The sequence below is a fragment of the Gymnoscopelus microlampas genome (assembly GCF_963454915.1).
Source record: "Gymnoscopelus microlampas genome assembly, chromosome: 15".
In the NCBI taxonomy this organism is placed as follows: Eukaryota; Metazoa; Chordata; class Actinopteri; order Myctophiformes; family Myctophidae; genus Gymnoscopelus; species Gymnoscopelus microlampas.
This window is the reverse complement of record NC_139952.1, coordinates 13,459,465-13,478,714: the sequence shown is the minus strand read 5'-3', so window position 1 is coordinate 13,478,714 and position 19,250 is coordinate 13,459,465. Positions and strand designations below refer to the sequence as shown.

General features: G+C 42.4%; 1 protein-coding gene across 1 annotated transcript in view; it reads left to right on the top strand.

Moving 5' to 3' along the window:
* The window catches only part of csmd3b (CUB and Sushi multiple domains 3b), a gene marked incomplete at its 5' end in the record, with an annotated part of 624,567 nt that overhangs the window by 314,778 nt on the left and 290,539 nt on the right, over positions 1–19,250 (top strand). The window lies entirely within an intron of this gene.

The following is a 19,250-nucleotide window of genomic DNA, read 5'->3' as shown; positions in this document are numbered from 1 at the left end:
TACAAATGTTGAAGTTAAATCAACACTGAGGAAGTTTACAGTGTAGATTGGGGGTCACAGACATAAATCGTATCAAATGGGGGGGGGGGGTCCATGGCCTAATGCATATCAAACTGGCGGTCCTTGAAATTAAAACGGTTGAGAATCACTGCTCTAGGCAACAAAAGAACCTGTATACAGTATATAAATCCATCCAGTGGATGTATAAGAACTCCGTTTCAAATAATGATATCCAGGGACCTCTAAACCCGCACCCAGGGACCTCCGCTGATCCCCGTGGCCAGAGGTTAGTCAACATCTGCAGTGTCGGTGCGCTGTAGCAGAGCGTGCTGTGTGAACTGTGGCTGGAACAGGCAGCAGCAAATCAAAGCCCTCCGACATAAATGCAATGTCATTCCGCGCACCCGAACCGAGCAGACATGGACATTTACAGCTTAGTCTGAGTGCATGTTTCAGTGTGTTTGTGTGTGTGTCTTACAACCTTCCCCCCCAACCATAGCATGTGCCTTATCCATATTAGACCGTGGCACGCGAACGCTCATACGCCAACCACTTTGGTAAAGTGAGCCGTATCAAATACGCTCAGTGCACTTTATACGGTTGACCTCCTGTAAGCGCTTGTAAGACAGAGAGCGACATGCTGTACAACAGGCCCCGTTTAAACACTTTAAACCGTGTGTAATGTGTTGCCCGGAGTCCCCCAGGGGTCCGTGCTTGGCCCCCTCCTTTTTGTCCGTCTACACCAAACATCTTTGCCAAACATAGCAGATGTACAAGCTCAGTGCGATGCCTTGTGAGCTTGTAGATCTGCTATTTTTGCGGACTGTTTGCTTATAATGACATGCCCAGAATAGGGACACTTCATGTGATTTAAAGAGTTAGGCGTTCCCATGGGCCAAAATGCATAATTATTAACAGGCCAGGTATTAAGCTTTTGTTTCTCAAAAGACATACCAATGCACACATTAATTCAAATCCATCAAATACAAATTACACTTAAGGTGTAACTTGACCCAATAGGAAAAGTGAAACTATAATTTCACTTTCACAGTCAAATGAATCTTCTATGTGTAATACCTAATTGCCATCTCCTGGTCAGGTGTGGTGTTTCCGTTATAGACTACCAGACTGTTTCACAAGCTAGATACATAGCCTAAGCTTTCTGTTATGGTTTCAGTAGCCTCTATCTCCAGGCTTTTATTGTTTAGTTTTGCTAAAAAAATAAAAGCCTAGACCAGCGCGTCAGTGTACCCGGTATAGGAAGTGTTTCATTCCCCCAACCAACCAGAGTGCAGTGGGCGTCGCTCGTAATGTTGTGTTGACGGGGCGGGGGCTGACGGACAGATCGGTGAACCAATGGGATCAGGCGCATTCTCTCTGCGCTGATTTGAAACCCGCCCCTCTATACACGAAAGCAGGAAGGCTAGTGCAGCCTATGGTTTAAGTAGTCAGACGGCAGAGAATCGTCCATATCATCAAATGTGACATAAAACATAACTTGACTATCAACATGCTACATGCTGTTACTAGACTGACATTACAGTACAGTACGGTACAGAGCTGCCAACTCGTAACGCACTGAGCGTGAGACCTACGCAAATTACCTTCTTCACACACTCTCAGGGTTATCAAAACCCTGAGGAAGACTAACCTGTCGAAACGTTGGTTTCTGTATTTTACATAAATCAATGTTGCACTGCGGCCTCCTCCGTTTTATCAGTTATACATCCACCATGGCCAGAACCTCCTCAACACTGGTGTGCTCTCCACCACCTGTGTTTGCTTATGGGGGTTCATGACATAACAAAAGTTTGAAACCCCCTGGTGTAGGGGACTGGCCTAGAACAGCTTTTGTCTGTAGCATGTTGTCATCCTTTGACTTCATTTTAGGAGTGTTTCGGGGATTGCTTCTTTATTTTGAGTTAAGGCTAACAAAATTACATCTCATATAACAGATGTTGGAGTTACAGAATGTCCCCTTTCCCTCTGTCCCAGGGCCCACAACAATTTTACATTCCAGCCTGTGGCTGTCCATGTGAGAAAGTTTGAGCAGCAGCAGTGGAGGAAGTGCCTTGAGAAATTAAGATGACATGAAGGGAGAGAGAGAGAGAGAGGGAGAGAGAGAATGAGAGAATAGCAGAGTCCTGTTGTGAACACTGATTACTCTCTGCCCACTTCAGATTGATGGGGAGAGACACAGCAAAACCACGCATGCACACACACACACACACACACACACACACACACACACACACACACACACACACACACACACACACACACACACACACACACACACACACACACACACACACAGCACTATATTTGTGTCACCCACTGATTGATGATGGCTCAACCTGGACTTTACACACAATCCAACTCTCTCTGTGTGTGTGTGTGTGTGTGTGTGTGTGTGTGTGTGTGTGTGTGTGTGTGTGTGTGTGTGTGTGTGTGTGTGTGTGTGTGTGTGTGTGTGTGTGTGTGTGTGTGTGTGTGTGTGTGTGTGTGTGTGTGTGTGTGTGTGTGTGTGTGTGCGTGTGTGTAGCGGTTCCCACCTGTCTTAATTAGAGCAGGCTATTAAGACAGATTGCCTGATTAAATAGCATTCCCCCACTGTCTATTGAATACGCACATGCACATACGTACACAGATGCATGCACACAGACAGACACACACACACACACACACACACACACACACACACACACACACACACACACACACACACACACACACACACACACACACACACACACACACACAGTTAAGAGAGTATCACTCTGGGGTGTGTGTGTATGTGTGTACATGTGTTTGTTCTCACCAGCTATCTGCTTGGTGGTATTTATGTGGTCCTACATACAACAGCTGGAACACTTATAGCACCTTTGTAGAATGTACAGGCAGAAAGCAGAATGTGACAGAATGCAGAATGCACAGACAGAGACAGAATGCACTAGTCTCTCCAGACAGACTGTTGCCTCACACAATGTTCACATGTTACCGTCATACAGTCTGTACGTGTGAAGCGCTGAAACGGCTCAACGTTGTAAAGCTGATGTATAGCATATTATATAGCTTGCTGCTTGGCAGAAATGGAAATTCTAAAATATATTTTAAAGGCATTTTAACATATATTTTCGCGTACGGAAATGACCAACGATGACAACTTCCCTCGTGCCACTTTGCAGGGGGTGTAGTTATGTAGCATTCAAAGATTGTGTAATAGTTGTCTGGCTTGAGAGACTAACAATGCACCGACAAGAAGCAGAATGCACAGACAGGAAACAGAATGCACAGACAGGAAACAGAATTCACAGACAGGAAGCAGAACGCACAGACGAAAGCGTTGGAGGGAGCTATAATCACATGTTGCGTGGACAAAATCAAAGACTGTGAAGTTCTCCCTTTGTTAATGACAGAAGTACGCCAGTGATCCCAACAAGAGACTTCTGTATCAAAGTGACGATAATAAATAAACGTTGGTTGATATGTCGTGCCATTATCTCCTCTACTCCTCTCCCTCTGTTTGCCTCTTCATTTCCCTCCTCTGCCTCCTCTCTTTGTTTTTCTCCTCTTCTCTTCCGATCCCACTTTGCATCCTCTCCTTTCTTCTCCTCTGTCTCTCATTACCATGGTGTCAGTGGAATAGGTGGTTTGTATTTCACCAAGGATAAGAGGAAGAAGAAGGAGAGGGAGGGAGGGAGAGAGAGGGGAAGGGGGGGGGAGAGAGAGAGAGAGAGGGAGAGAGAGAGAGAGAGATGCTCTTTCATTCTGGTGTATTTAATCAATTATGTTCCCTCGCTCCCTCTGGCTAATCTCAGCTCAATATTCTCCCTCTCTCAGACACGCACACATGCACATGCACACATACCCACACACACACACACACACACACACGCTAGCAGTAACCCAGTTATGGTTGACTTTGAATTTTCTGTTATTACTTGTCAGTGAGTTCACCCGTTAAGACTTATATAGAATTATGATGTTCAAGATCACCAGAAGGAAAAGGCTAAAATGTTAGAGGGCCGTGTGACACACCACTGCATGCTGACAATGGCTACTCTCCATGTCTGCGGTTTGGGCATTAGTGGAGAACCTAAGCCCAGTACTTGAGGCAAAGTATTGGTACTCCTGGACAAATGTTACTCGACTACAAGTGAACGTTGCTCAGTCAAATTTGTACTTGAGTTTAAGCACAGGAGTATTTGCTTTGAAGAATACTTTAAGAATACTAAGCATTCAAATGTACATGCTTGTAGATCTGCTATTTTCACTCTGCTATAGTAGTACTAGTACTACTCAAATGCAGGTCATTCGAGTCTCCTACCGGAGAGACCGCCAATCGTCAAATTATTGTCTTAGGAATGTGACAAAACAAATAAAAAAAATACATGAATTAAAGGCTTCATTTTTTGGGGGTGAACTACTCCTTTAAGTGTTTAATTCATAATGTACTTTTCCCCTTAAATGTAGTGGAGTTAAAAGTGCAATATTTGTCTTTGAAATTTAGTGGAGTGAACATCATATCCAAAAATATAAATACTCAAGTAAAAGTACAGATACTCAAAGTACAAGTAAATGTACAATTTACAATTTAGGCATTTATTGTAGCAGACGCTCTTATCCAGAGCGAATTACAATAAGCAAGTCAAACACATACATCATCAAATGCAGAGAGATAGTGTAGTGCCTCAGTAAACTAGGATACCAGGATACTACGCTAGGTTCATAACAATGAACCTACTGTAGCATCTGTCTAAATAACCTGCTATCTAAAAAAAGCAAATAAGCAACAAAGTAACAAAATGTTACTGTCTGCCACTGGGTTTGGGTGACTGCTCAGGGCTTCCTATGAGGATACAGTTTAGTCCCAGGGCGCTGAAAGTGCTCCATCAAAGCTAATTATCAGGATGTAAGCACTGACATCTTACAATGTCCTGCTAAAGTGAACCCACGTCAGTGAGGAAATGAGTGCACTGATTAATGATGAATCTTATACAAAAGTGAAATATCGCTTTAGCGAGGAATTTGTGTTAGCATATATATTTTTATCTAACTAAAATACTTTCAATACTTTTTGGTAAATTGTAAATGTGTTATTCCACTGAAAAGAAAAGAGAGAAACTGCCTCCTGTACATTTCTGTTGTCATTTATTTTATGACCAGTCCAATTGTTGAAATGCCTACAAGTTTAAATGAGGGCATCTGGCTTTTCTTTTTACGCCAATACCAGTCAACTCACAACAACTGAATTCCATTATTGCAATTGGATGTGTTAGCCCCATGATAAGAATCACTTCACTGCTAGCTTGGCAGATACTGCAGCTTTTTTTAATTATTTATTTTATATCTTTTTTATTTGATACTGCACTTTAACGAACATGACCATTCATTCAAACAGAATCCTGCAGGTAAACACCATGGAAATACTTCTCAAGAAGTAGGCTTAAAATGGTCTCTTTCATGCTAAACGACAATGCATGTCCTGATGTTCTCCTTTCTCAAAGCATTCTGCCATTCTGTCACGCAAATTTAGCATTCATCTTTTTTTTTGTCATAGACTAAAGGATGAATGCCTAATTTATACCCTACCGTACAACTTTATCACGTGCCGAAAATATGCTACATGTTATGAGTTTGTAGATCGGCAAACTCATAACATGAGGACACCATCTTGGCTCAGTACACCATAAGACTTTAGTTTGAGAGGTCATAGAGGTAGCTGCAGTACAATGTTAGCCTGGCATTGCCAGACTGATGACGTGGATTCCTCCACGGTATCAACCACGTCATCAGACTGATACCGTGGAGGAACTTGAGTGAGTGAATCCACGTCATCAGTCTGGCAATGCCAGGCTAGTGCAATGCAGCAGAGCCACTCCACTACTCCACTATCCATAAGTCATAAGGGCTCTTAGAAGAAAGATTGGAACGGCGGCACAAAGTCAAATAGTTTCAAGTCTGGAATGTTAGTTTAACTCAGAGAGTGTGAAGTGCAAAACACTGCTGGTGAGGAGCGGATTTGTTTTCATCCAGGAACCCGTGGGCATGGCAACTCTTTTATGCTCCCATAGCAGATTCACAACCCGCAGACTAGCCCCAACCTGTTGTTGTCGAGGCACAGTGAGAGACTGATCGTTGAAACAGAGAAATATTCAGAGTTGTCTGGCACACCATCCCCTCATTACGTAATAAATACATGAATAAACACTTCACAAAAAGAGAATGCCTGGCGAGCCACAGCTCTGGAGATTGGCAGTTCAGGTGAAGAATCAAGTTGTCTGGAATACTCAGGACACTGTGTGTTCTCAATGGTGTTCCCTCTGCAGCATGTGGCATTTGGAGTGGCATTTGGAGATGCAAGATTCAAAGAGGATTATTTGTGACTCACTCATACGAGTGTGTGCAGTGAAATCGTGGTGTAACGTGTTCCACAGACTGTGCTAACGTTATGTAACAAGATATAATAACAGTATAATACAAGTTAGAAACTTCAAGATCAAGATCAATTCAAGATCTAATTATGTGGATCTGGGGATCCACATTTGGCCATGGATTTAATGTTGATCTCGGACTTCATGTGGCCAGTCTGTAACATCAGTCATATATGACATTGTCTGTGACATATGCCTCTGAATGTTAGCCTCGCGTAGCCAGACTATATCACTGCGTGGATATGAGTCTGGTGCTTCTATGAGGAAGTTTTTTTTCCCCAAGGGGCGGGATCAAAACAATGGCTCTGGACGCAATTGGTTAGACCTACAACCAACTACCAATCATAGTCTCCCTTATTTGAATACTGGGCCCTGATTGGTCACCCCAGAATTCGGGAGCAGGAAATGGATTCACAAATTGCCGAGGGCAATTTTCTTTTGCTCTGGCAGATTTGTCTGGTCCCAGGCTATCTGAATGTGGCCAAGGCTGCAGCCTGATATGAGCCACATTGACTTCCAAAATTAAAGTTAAAAAATATTTTAAAAAATCATAATGGAGGTACTACTGGTGCTGATCCGTCCAATTGTTTGCAAAATAAGTGTCGAAAAAATACAAATACTCAAGTAAAGTACTACATTTTTTTGTTTACCTAAGTAACAGTACTCAAGTAATTGTACTACTGTCCACCACTGTCTCTTGGCGGCTCGCCCCCTGCAGAGCCACGCCATAGCAAAGAGGAGCGGGGTTGTGTCCTCGTGGTTGATAGCGTGGGTGACTCCCGGCACTGATGTTTCATTGCATTAGAGCCTCAACTCCTCCGGAAGGTTCACCGGCGCGTCCTGTCCGCCCAGAACCGCCCCCACGCCTGCTGTTAGCACAGATCAACACTTACCTACGCTACACCTACATACACTTAGCCCTTTTATCTACACTCCTGCTGTAGGCATTAATCAAGTGGACACACACACACACAGACACGGTTGCATATGTTTTGAACCAGCGTGTCATGGGAATTACCTAACCTCTATTATGTAGGTCACCGAGTTACAGATTACTTTCATATCAGGCAATCAGTCTCTTCAGAGCTCGGAGCTGAACTCCTCAGCAGTGGTGGGAAAAGTACTCTGATGTTTTACTTACTAAGTAAAAGTATCAATACTGCAATATATAAATACTCCGTTACAAGTAAAAGTCTGGAATTCAAAATTGACTTGTGTAAAAGTACAAAAGTATTGGTATCAAAATGTACTTAAGTACCAAAAGTAAAAGTACTAAAATGTTTGAAAATAGCAGATCTACAAGCTCACAACGCGTCGCAATGCGACGCGTTGTGAGCTTGTAGATCTGCTATTTTCAAATAGCCTACGTATAAAATAGGGCTAAAGTGGTTAATGTATGCTTCATAATATCATAATTTATATCTGAAAAGTAACTAGTAGCTAAAGTTTTTAAATGATTGTAGTGGAAAAAGAAAAGTACAATATTTGCCTCTGAGATGTAGTGGAGTAGAAGTAAAAGTACTGAAAATTTGAAATACTCCAGTAAAGTAAAAATACCTAAAAATTGGGTCGTTGGTATCGCTGCTATTTTCTGCACCGAAATGACAAAAAAATCTCAAAATCACACTAATCATTCATGCATCTAGTAATGACCACTAATGGGCTCAGATGGGTGCTGTGGTTTGTAAGAGAAAGCCAAGTCAACATAGATGTCTTAAAGCTTAAAACTGAAATAGCAGAGGCTTTTAATCGATCATGCAGAGTCAAGTCCTCCCACACACCTTTTGTTGATGGGTATTCTCGAACTGAATAAAAGCTGCATATGGTTCGTTCTCTCTCTCTCTCTCTCTCTCTCTCTCTCTCTCTCTCTCTCTCTCTCTCTCTCTCTCTCTCTCTCTCTCTCTCTCTCTCTCTCTCTCTCTCTCTGTCTCTCTCTTAACCCATTAAGACCTGGAACTGTGTAATTTTTAGATTTGAGCTAAAAAGTATTACTTTACACTTTGGGCTATTCAAAAATAGCAGATATACAAGCTCGTAGCGCGGCACCGAGTGCCGCGCTACGAGCTTGTAGATCTGCTATTTTTGAAAAATCGTGAAAATGTGTGCAAATCTTTGAATATATATATTTTTAAACCGAACCGTTTTTAACACAAATCTTTGCTTCTGGGGGGTCCCTGGAACAAAATATTTTGATAGGGGTCCGCGGCCAAATACATATCATTTTGGGGGTCCTTGACATGAAAAAGATTGAGCACCACTGATATAGAAACATACGTTTTTCAGAAAACTGTTGAGATTTAGGAGACATGTAGAATCGGCTTCAGGTCTCAATGGGTTAACTTACAAAAATCGATGCTTTCATTAGTTATGACTTTCTTGTGGGTTTGTCACTGACCAGAGAGAGCTGAGGCTGTCGGGAGAGTTTCTGGTGGGCCGGTCTACAGTATCTGTGGGCTCAAAGTCTTCTTCGTGTCCTCGACTGACCCGCCCACAGAGAGGAGACGGACTGGTCCACTGGTTTGTCTCTCATACTCGACAACAAAAAGGAAACATTTTATTTATTGGTGCTTTAATACAACGTAGCCTGATTCGTAACGAAAACCCCCCTCTCCCGAAAATGCCATGAGTCATTTGTCAAAAGTGCACCGCAAGGGGCCAGTTAGGGGGCATGTCACAGGATCTGATGGGTGACCGAATCTGGTGTAACACCATTGGCACCCCGCATTCTAAACAACCGATGTCGAAGTGAATTTACTAGCAATGCGAGGACCGGTGCATAAATCGGAATGCCCCGAAAAAGAAAGGAGAAGAAAAGGAGGTAGCTGGCAAGGGCCTTAGTTGCAAATAAAAATGTAATGACCAACTTTCTTCATTCGGCTCAGAGTTACAGCTAATGTTCCTGCACTCCACAAAGGATAGAGGCTCAATAACCTGGCAATACTTGCCATTGACTGTGAACTGGCTAAACAAATGGACTTTAAAGATGTTATAGAGGACTTTGAATACACAAAGACATGGATGATTGTTTTATAAGATGTAGCCATAAGGTATGAAATATGTGGTGTAGGTGTAGAAGATCTTTATTGACCTAGGTGTAGTGTGTCAGAGAGTTATTGTGTAACAGCTTTTTTTTTTCATAAATTAACGCTATTGAACACCCTTTACGTCTGTGTGTGGGTTAAAAAGATATTGAACCGATGAAAAGTATTAAAAAGCGCTTCTGACAAAACCAGCTAACTCTATTGGTTCGTCAAACTGTCGGCCAAAGCAGCTAACCCCACCCCCTCTCCCCTGTGTGGCGCACAGAGTTGCTGCAGAGCGGAAGATAAACAAACTTTAACGAGGCAGGGTTTTCTCCCCCGTTAGTGTGTTGAAAGTAACTATGCAGTGTTACTGTACCTGTTTATCAAACTTAGCACTGACGCTAATGTTATGAAAACAATTAATTCCATTTCTAAAATCTATGTAGTGTTTTCCGGGTAGAGCAATGTGACAAGAAATTAGTTGATGTAGAATTTCTCTCGCTAGTTCTACTGACAATGCAACTCTGTGAACCCCTCTTTGCAGAAGTTATTGTACTATTTAAAGTCCTGCTTGTTAGGCCCATATAAGCAGCGTCATGAAGCATCAGGGCATTCATTCATGCGTTGTGATGCAATGTGAGCTTGGAGATCCATTGTCAGCTGTTCTTATCAATGATGGACAAAACCTCCTAACTCCACTTGAGCTGGATTTGGGTAAAGTGGTGATAATATAATGACACATGCAAGTATCTGACAATATATAAAGTCACAATACCAACTTTGATGAGGCAGTATTGCTTTGTTTTAAAAACATATAAGGTTTTCTTAATTTCCTGAAAGATTAGCGAGTTAGCTGGTTTCTGCCCGACAGCACAGATATACAGTATATGAGTAAAGTAGATTTGAGGAGGGCCCATTCACTGGACCTTGTCAGGGGCCCAGATATGTCTGAGGCAGCCCTATTCATTGATGTATGGGTTTAGGTTACCTCTTGATTTGACAGGCACTTTCTGAAAACAACCTTGGACTGTATCAGCTGTACGCGAGAGGCAGCATGCACAATTACACATTAGAGAGTCTGTTAACCCTCTTAATGAATGAACTGATGCTGAAAAATGTGATGCTGAAATGAAATGTGATGAGCACGAGGGATTGGGGGGAAAAAATACATTGGACGACCTGCCCACATCAGAAGTGGGCAGGTCAAGGCGGGCCAAATTCTTGTGGTTGCTGGATATTCTGGTGACATTTAAACATCAGAGCAGAGCAGAAGTGGCTTTTTGGGTATTTGTACTTTACTTGAGTATTTCCAATTTACAATACTTTTACTTCTACTCCACTACATCTCAGAGGTGAATATTGTACTTTTACTCCAGTACAATTATTTGAAAACTTCAGTTACTAGTTACTTTTCAGATATAAATTATGATATTATGAAACATATTAACCACTTTAGCCCTATTTTATACATAGGCTATTTGAAAATAGCCGATCTACAAGCTCACAACGCTGCACATCGCGACGCGCTGTGAGCTTGTAGATCTGCTATTTTCAAACATTTTAGTACTTTTACTTTTGGTACTTTAAGTATATTTTGATGCCAATACTTTTGTACGTTTACTCAAGTACCATTTTGAACACAGGCCTTTTACTTGTTAGAGTATTTTTATATTGTGGTATTGCTACTTTTACTAAAATATCTGAGTACTTTTTCCACCACTGCCTACTGTATGTATACAGTATATTTTTACATATCTATCAAAGGGATAATAAAGATCGAGATACTGAGATGATGATCATGATCATGATGATGATAACGACAACGGTGACTATGGTTTTTGCTAAACATATGGTCTTTTTAGCATCACTCCTGTTCCCATGTAAGCAGTTCCCACCTGGTAGCTGCGTGCTATAAACAGAATGGTCCACCCGAGTGTCTTTCTCAAAGATGTGGTATAGCGGTTTGATGGGAGGTGGTGTTGAGGGAGAGGGAGAACATTGCCACCAGGATAGTTTCCAGCTGTTCTGGGAAATCAAAATAATAACTATCCCATCAAAAGCAGACTTGCTTCTCTTAACGTTTGGTTTCTGCCGCTTGTAAAAAAAAATAATTACAATCCAAATATTTATAATGATACAATAACTCCTTCCGATACTGTTGCTCTAAACAACAAAGTGCTTCTTTAGTCCTAGGGGCCGAGCCATCTAGATCATACATGGGCAACTGGGGTGGGGGCCACATGCGGCCCCCCACCTTCACTTAATGTGGCCCGCAGGTTGATATCGGATACTGATATATTATTGATTTCAGCTGTTACAATTGCAAACATGACCCGCTTGAATTACTTCAGTCTATGACTATAGTATTACAATTCTATTGTCTTTTTGTATGTGCAATGTATTTATATTTCAATTTATAAAGTTAGCATAAGTATAACTAAATGCATTTGAAATTAAATAGGAATGTTACTTTTCAGGATTCCAATTAAAAAATAGCACAAAACAAAGCAGGATACCAATTCAAATATAGCAAAAATAGAGCTTGTAGATAGGCTATTTTTGCTACTTTTGTGCGACATAGAATGGCGAAGTACGGAATTAATTTACGAAAAAAAGTTAAAATACGGAGCTAAGAGGTGTCTGCCCGACAGCATATGCAATGTGGCCCTCTGGAGTGAGTGTGGAAATATAGTGGCCCTCTCCATCATCAAAGTTGCCCAACCCTGATCTACAGATGATGGTCTTTGTGTCAACCTTATTGTGCACGCTCAAGCTGCCAAGTAGAACAAGTAAGGAAAGTGAATATCTTTCACATATTTCACAAATCCAGCCCAAATCAGATTTGTGATCTATCCAGATTGGAGTCGCATTGGTTTTATGCATTATGAACAAGCAAAAAAGCCACATGGAATCAGACTTTTGCAAATCAGATTTGATTCGCATTCCTTAGTAGACTTGCATGCATGAAACCAATCCGACAACCAATGAGATTTAGGCTGCCAGTCTGAACAGGGCCTTAACGTCAGAGGGGAAGCCACACCGTTATCAGACCCCGTCTTGTGTTTTAATGGCTTGTAGGATATTTTAATGCCACACACAGGCCATCAGCAGAGATTTATGTTTTCATTGACATTGTGTGTGTCACATTATGGGAACGGAATGAATATGCCCACGGTCAGGCCTTAATGATGCACTCTGGATAATCATGCCATGGGAGGAAGTGAATTAAACAAGCGCTATACAGACGAATACAATGTGGAGAGAAATACGGGGAGAGGACAGGGGCCAGATTGTGAAGGGAGATGCAGGGGTGGGTGGAGGGGGAGGAGAGATGAAGAAGAGATGAAGGCACGGGACCGAATGAGAGGAGCACGAACAACGAGACATGAGAGAAACGGGACCGAGCCAGTGAGAGCTCATCTCGGCTCTAATCAGATGATGCCAATATGCTCCTAGCGTTGGATTTAATGCTTATCTTTGAGCAAATGCAAATGTCTCTGTCTTTGACTGCCCGCATCAGAGGAAAATTAATGTTCGGAGATACGTACTGGCCATCTGGATACATCAAAGGACAATCATGGCTATTAGTCTCAGTCCATGTCGGTTAGCACGGCATAGTCATCAGTCCTTATCATTTTACGGTTTGTAGAGAGCAGACACGGCCCATTAGGTAAGCATTAATAGTTGTACTGTAGTAATGTAGTGGCGTCTAAAAAAAACAACAAAGTGGATCTTGGGACTTGGCTTCATGTGACCAGCCATTGAGAGCCCTGTTGACTTCCTTTATACATTTCAGTTTAATATTTCAAAATAATTGCACACACACACACACATAAAGAAAAAACAAAATCAAGCTCACTAAGCCAGTGGTTCTCAAACTTTTTCATGTCAAGGATCCCCAAATTGACGCTTATTAGCCTGCGGACCCCCATTTGAAAAGATATGCCAGGGACCGTAATTTAAATATTAAAATCAATGTTAATTTAACTGTGAGAGTGTACAAATGGAACCAAATGGAACCAAATGGACCCTAACGGGTCCATTTGGTTCCATTTGTACAATCTCAGAGTTACAGACCCATAAGGGTCCATTTGGCTCATAAAATCATTTAGCTGGGGACCCCCTGGAACTCCCTCAAGGACCCCTGGGGGTCCCCGGACCCTACTTTGAGAACCAAGGCACTAAGCATCACAATGCGTTGTGAGCTTGTAGGTTAGCCATTTTCGCTAATTTGTTACACGACAAAGTATTTAGGGCTTGAGCGGTTAAAGTGTGTCTCTGATGGGGCAGTATACAGTCCTGGCTTCCATTATTACTCTGTCAAAGTTAAGCTAACACTCAGGATGTTGCTGTGTATGTTTTGGAGGACGAGGACATGTGTGACTATATAGCAGCAGGTACAGGTATAATATATAATGTTTATGTAACATCTGGGCTCAAGGGCATAGGCTTGGTTTGATAGTTGGTAGGGACAAAAATATAGGTGGGGCGGGGAGCGGAGGGTGGGGGGCCTTTGTTAGTCCCCGAGGGGGGGAAATGCAGCTTCACATCATGATGGGTGTGTGTGGGGGGGAGGGGAGGGGGGGGGGGGTGTAAACCCTATGTACTTTGTTGATCCTCCAGGGGTCTATTATACTCAGATGTCTTTACCCTTACCCCTCACCACAAAGATGAGGTGAGGGGTGTTGTGGGGTGGGAGACATAGTCTAATGAGGGCCTGGCCTCCATGCCCAATATTTATTGTTGTGTGTTGTGAGTGCGGTTTGTGAAGACACGCAAATCAGCACAGCGGCTGCTTGTTGATTAGGGTGCAGGCTCTTTACTTATCCTTTGGGCACATGTAAATAGCAATCTTTGTTATTACTTTTAATTACAAACAAGCTTCACAAGAGCAACAATGTTGGTGTAAGTTAGAGAGTTGCTGGAAAAACAAAAACTTTTGAGTTTCACTCATGGATGTGGTTTCACCCACAGCACCAGGAGAGACTGCATAGCCATTAACCCTGTCTGCTAGTGGCTAGGGATGGTGAATGCATCATTGCAGCACATCTTTAATCCATCCTTAACCACGTTAAAGCCACGCATGCAAACTTTACATCTTTCATCGTGTGAGTCCTGGAGCAGTGGTTCTCAATGTGGGGTTCGGGGGCCCCCAGCGGTGTTGAAGGGGTTCCAGGGAGTCCTCAGTAAAACGAAGAACAGCTTATCCACTTTAACTCAATTTTACACTTTGACTATTCGAATAATGTTCCATCCCACAACACGTTGTGAGCTTTCAAATCTGCAACTTTTCAAACTTTTCAAACATCTTGAAAATTTGGGAATAAATGAAAACATTTTTAATAACACAAATCTCTTATGGGGGTCCCTGCCAAATACTTGCCAGTCCTTGACATGAATAACTTTTAGAACCAACTGTGTCCTGTTAGTCTCTACCTTGTTCATGCTTTATTAGTTTATGGTTGGGGTTGGTTTTGTCCAGACATAGATAAATACACACATCCTTTTGACTACAGTAAAAAAGAGCACCAACAATTCAACCACTGAACCACGGGGCATTGGTTTATTTCACTATACATTATATTTGTAATATATCAATTATTATTAAAAGCAATATTGTGGAGCATTCAGGTTGTTGAATATCAGGTTTATGTAATACCATATTGATGGAAACCGCTGATGCAACTCTAGGTGAATAAATGGACTATGACACATACACATCTAATAATGGCTGAGACTCTTAGCTTGTAACTAAATTACATCTGTTTAGTCTGTTCCTGTTTTTCTGTAACTGAGGGGATGTGTCATTTCCTGTCACTGCTCAAACCAGTCGTCATTGTTTTTTGCCTGGATGTATAGGATCACATGTTGTTTGGGTTATTTGTTTGTAAAAATGTTCAGAAATGTATCCCTATAGCTAGAGTCATATTGTAGCTAAACCGTTACAATATGTCTAGCTGTTGAGGCTAGACCCCTGTGTTTGTATCCTCACCAAATGTACTCATGAACATGTACTCGGTGACGGTGAACAACACACTTTCAGATGTTTCGAGGTTTGCTGTTTTGTTGTTTCGTAGATGAAAGCTGTCTGATCGTGTTTCAGGTGTCTGTGGGTTGTTTTCTGTGAACTCATTTAGATGTCAGTGAGTATTTCATCTACAAGGCCTTTCCATCTCATTTATTGTCCAATTCCTCTGCCTGGCTTATATGAGGAGTCATCCTGCACTGTGTTGCAATCAGTTGGAGTATGTTGTGGATTTGAATAGTCATTATGGATGTGATTTACAAAGGTTGGAATTGCTATTTGAGACTCCAAATGCATTATTTATAAGACGACTGTAAAAAACACAACAGGGATACAGGAATATTTTCTCTCTCTCTCTCTCTCTCTCTCCCTGCCTGTAACTCTGCAGTGTTAATTTAAGTCTGAGAGTGCCTTTCGGGTCAATTTCTAAATTGATGTTAAATGAACACCCCACCTTTTGCTGTGTACATACATATGAATTTGAATTGCGTTTAATTAGAATACCCAGGCCAAATTAGGTATATATAATGTTATTCTTCATTAAGTCAAGTTGCTTTTTTGTTAATGTGCCCAAATTCGGCAAATCCCTCTTTCTCTCTCTCTCTTACCCCAACCCACCCCTTCTGTCTCCGTTAGTAATTGTGTTGGACCGGTGCCAGCTGTGAGAACATTGAAACTGTGATTCATGTTGTTCTGCCAACTTATCTCTCACACACACACACACACACACACACACACACACACACACACACACGCACACGCACACAGTGTGATGGTGTTTGTATTGATGTGCGTAAGTGAAATAAGGTGTGCGTGTCTGCAGGCCAGACAGGGGGGTGTGTGTGTGTGTGTGTGTGTGTGTGTGTGTGTGTGTGTGTGTGTGTGTGTGTGTGTGTGTGTGTGTGTGTGTGTGTGTGTGTGTGTGTGTGTGTGTGTGTGTGTGTGTGTGTGTGTGTGTGTGTGTGTGTGTGTGTGTGTGTGTGTGTGCGTGCGTGCGCGCGTCTTTGCATGCACGGGTGCATGTGTGAGTAATAGCAGATATCAAAGTACCCCGCTGATCTAGGGCACAAGGTCACCATCAAACAGATGTGTGCACGCAACACACACACACACACACACACACACACACACACACACACACACACACACACACACACACACACACACACACACACACACACACACACACACACACACACACACACACACACACACACACACACACACACACACACACACACACACACGCACGCTCGCTCGCTCTCTTAATATGTCTGCTCAGCGTTCTTGTGTTCCCTGCAATGTTGCTCCACTTTTTGGTCCCCTAATGGATTATATTGGTGTTACATATTAAAGGGCACCTGTATTTCTCTCTATATATAGCACTGGCATCATCGGGCCTGTGGCCACGTCTGTAGTGTGCAAGTGCGCGTACATTTACATGCATGTGCATGCATATGCACTTTACGTTAAGGTTGTTTCATCGCCAACTCTTATTTCTCTCAAAAAAAGGGCACTTGGTTTTACAGCAGGGTGCAAAGACACTGGGACACGCCGATCTGCAAAATCCATAGATGTTAAATGTTAGACTATAAAAACAATAAAATGCTACAACAGCGAGAGACACTAAATGCTACCGGAATAGAACACTGAAATCATGTACAATAGCCTGGTGGGATACAAACTAGATTGCCAACAGTAGCAGGTTATAAATTCACATTAACCACATAAACCCTTAATATTGAGTTGACCGGGGTCCCCCAGGGCTCTATACTAGGTTCTTAAAATCTTTGAAAATGTGTCATCAATGTCATAAGGATAAATAGGAACTTAAAGTATAGTACATCAACCCCGCGATCAATGTGCACTGTTACTCAAAATCTGCGAAGAATCTCGGTTCGATCCCCGGCTCCTCTGGGCTATGTGTCGCAGTTCCTTGAGCAAAGCACTGAACCCCTGAACTGCTCCTGATGAGCTCCCGATGAGCAGGTTGACGTCTTGCAGCTTATAGATCTGCTATTTTTCCTATTTGTCGTATGGAGAAGTATATACTGTAGGCCAAGGGTGTGGTTATAAAAATGTACCCCCCCTGTTTTAGTTTTTCAAACCCTGATTTATTGCACAATTTGAGTGGTCGGAAAGACTCTAAAAAGGACTACACACGTAAATGCAGTACATTTTCCATTCACATTTTTGCAGCATTTCGTGCAGTCTCAGCAAATACAACACTTTGAAAAGTTTGAGAAACAAGTTGAAGTGATTGAAAGGTTGCAAGTTCAAATCCCCAGACGAGCCTGCATGGGAAAATGTGGGCTGAAGAAATGAATGAAAGAAATAAAGAAAACAAACCAAAAAAACTCTCCCGCTCCCTCAACAATTACCCCCCCCCACCCCCACCACCCCCCCATCTGCTTGAGTGGTCCATAGCGTCAGACTGGTGGTACTGGGCAGCTCCCCGGTGGAGGATGAAATCATGCAGGTGTAATTCAATCTGTCTCATTGTAGCCAGCCAGGGCACGCTGTGTTCTCTCTGCGTTCCTGACGGAGTTAAATACAAGACGCACGTGCACACGCGCACACACACACACGCACACACACACACACGCACACACACACACACACACACACACACACACACACACACACACACACACACACACACGGATGAACAGTGTAAAAGAGTAAACTAAGCCTAAAGGAGCACGATAACTTAGTTTCTAATGACACCTTTACTGCTACAACATTTGCTCTCTCTCCCACGCTCTCTTACACGCGCGCACACACACACACGCATTCACACACACGTGCGCGCAAGCTTGTGCACGCGCACGCTCACGCCGTCTTCACCGTCTGGTGAATCATCCTACTCCTTGAGACCTGACTTCAGCATTAGAGCATCTGTTGTAGCGTGCGACACGTTGATACAGCTGTATCACCTTGTCGTAACACTGTGTTGGCTTTGTTCTGCGTTACTCTGTCCTTGCCAACTCCCGGTGAACTTGTGCGAGGAAAGTGAGTCGGTTAACCACCGAAAGGCAGGCGCGCCTAACTTTGATGTTGACCGCAGGAGCACCAAAACCTCCTCACGCGCGCGCAGATTAGGCTACTCGCCATGTCAGTCGATGTTCCTCCAAAGAACTCCATTATCATCATCATTTCCAGTTGCATGATCATTGATCAATTGACAGTATTCTGTTCATCCATTGTCATCCAAAGCTCTGGCTAGGCTTGTGTTGGTGATGGGAACTCATAGCCTGCTGTTGTAAAGGCTAAAGCCATGCAAACTTTACTAAATTACAAAAGTTGTATTGGACAGTCCGTTTTCACAATTCAACATATTATATCCCGTTCATGTTCAGAATTTTATCAGCACTGCCAACAAGTTGCTCATGATAAAGCCATTAATTATGGCATTTTTCCCCCAACCAAGATCTAAGTATGAATCAGTCAGGGGATAATTCAATTCACGTGAGGTGGCAAGGACATTTTGTACACAATGCTTCAGTCTCTGCCATGACGATCTGAAATCCATTCTTCACTCTTTAGTGTGAAACCAGCATTGCCAGGTTATGCGAGAGAAATAAGCAACCAGGTGTATGAAAATAAGCGCTTATAATGAGCAGAGTTGGCAACACTGCCAAACTCCCGCAGGCAGTTTTCAAAAAGCATTGTGTTTATATGTGAATGATTTCAAAAGTGGGTTCAGATTATATGAAGTTTTTTATTATTATTATTTATTTATTATTATTCAAAATAACCCATAAA